The sequence below is a fragment of the Oncorhynchus tshawytscha genome, linkage group LG10 (genome assembly GCF_018296145.1).
Source record: "Oncorhynchus tshawytscha isolate Ot180627B linkage group LG10, Otsh_v2.0, whole genome shotgun sequence".
NCBI classification, from domain to species: domain Eukaryota; kingdom Metazoa; phylum Chordata; class Actinopteri; order Salmoniformes; family Salmonidae; genus Oncorhynchus; species Oncorhynchus tshawytscha.
This window is the reverse complement of record NC_056438.1, coordinates 16085787-16087941: the sequence shown is the minus strand read 5'-3', so window position 1 is coordinate 16087941 and position 2155 is coordinate 16085787.

The window sequence follows — 2155 nt, the reverse complement described above, 5'->3', positions numbered from 1 at the left end:
TCAGTGACTCAGTGTTATAACTTGTTCTGATACCAGATTCGAATTGACGCAACCCTAACAAAGCACATACTGTTTTGATGATGTGATTTTTTGATTGTATTTGCATTGATGTCTGAGTGATTAGAGGAACAATAGAGCGATCGGATGATTGTTAGCGAGTTGGGTACTACCAACATATTGCTATGGGAACTACCAACGTATTGCTATGGGTACTACCAACGTATTACTATGGGAACTACCAACGTATTGCTATGGGTACTACCAACGTATTACTATGGGTACTACCAACATATTGCTATGGGTACTACCAACGTATTACTATGGGTACTACCAACGTATTACTATGGGAACTACCAACGTATTGCTATGGGTACTACCAACGTATTACTATGGGTACTACCAACATATTGCTATGGGAACTACCAACGTATTGCTATGGGTACTACCAACGTATTGCTATGGGTACTACCAACGTATTACTATGGGAACTACCAACGCATTGCTATGGGTACTACCAACGCATTGCTATGGGTACTACCAACATATTGCTATGGGTACTACCAACGTATTGCTATGGGTACTACCAACGTATTGCTATGGGTACTACCAACGTATTGCTATGGGTACTAACAACACATTGCTATGGGTAGAAAACAACACATTGCTATGGGTACTACCAACTTATTGCATAGCCCGGAGCTGGAATGTACCGCACCGGCCTATGCACACGCACTGGGGAAACTGTGCGCTAACGTAGCTAGCTATCTAGCCAACTTTACATACTGTATAGATAGCTACGTAGCTAAAAGTGAATTAAATATCACCAGCTACCTAACTTCATGTTAGCTAACTATCTTGATGTATTTATCACTGTAAAAAAAACTCTAAATGCATTTGTAAGTAGCTAGCTAACAGCAATGGAGGAGGGGAAAGGATAGCAGCCCCAAATGTCAAAGTGAGAGAGTATGCTATTCTGGACAGGGCAGGTACTTTTGTGTAGTTCCAGTCCCTGGACAGAGATAATAGTAACATAATATTCAGTGCGGTCTAATTTGAATATAATGAAGTCTGTATCTTGTGAGGTTTTCTGTCATCAGATACAGAGAGCTGTGAAAGCCTGTCTACAGATGAAGAGGTCCCAATGAAGAGCAGTGGTTCTCAGTCCTGGTCCTAGGAACTCAAAGAGGTGCACATTTTTGTTTTTGTCGTAGCACGGCACAGCTGATTCAAATGATCAACTCATCATCAAGCTTCAAGTGGTATTTATGTATTCATTTGTGATGCCATCCTTGATATGATCCTGTTATTGTCACATGCTACACATGCACATGTGTGTGCACATGCATCCATCAATCCAATGTTATCATGATTTGTTTTAAAGGATATTATACTTTAGTAATCCACAATGACCTGGTGATGTAAAAGTCTAATAATGACATTATCTTCCATATTCCTACACATACCTTGTAACTGGAGATTCCTTCAAAACCATTGCCTACAGTTACTGTATAGGGCACTGCAAGGATGGGTGACCAGCACCATCTGGGATTGCTTCCTGGAGGAATTCAGGCGTGTGAAGGCTAGCTGGTTCCTGCATAACTTCATGAGGATGGACACGAGGACCAGGAGGGGGATCTGCAGCTCGCCACCGTGTGCCAGAGGAGAAGTATGGTGCCCTGCAGGATGTTTCAAGGATGGGGTCCAACAACGCAGCAAGAGAGGCAATCGGGATTCATCAGATGGCATTGAGGAGTTTAACACGCCAGTCACTGGCTTCACTAACAAGTGCATCGACGACATCGTCCCTACAGTGACCGTACGTGCATATCCCAACCAGAGGTCCAGCCGCACAGGCAACATCTGTGCTGAGCTAAAGGCTAGAGCTGCCGCTGTCAAGGAGCGGGACACTAACCCGGACGCTGATAAGAAATCCTGCTACACCTCCCCAACGAACCATCAAACAGGCAAAGCGTCAATACAGGACTAAGATCAATTCCTACTACTCAGGCTCTGACGCTCGTCGGATGTGGCAGAGCTTGCAAACTATCATGGATTACAAAGGGAAACCCAGTCGTGAGCTGCCCAGTGACGCGAGCCAACCAAACGAGCTAAATGCCTTCTATGCTCGCTTCGAGGCAAGTAACACAGCACCAGC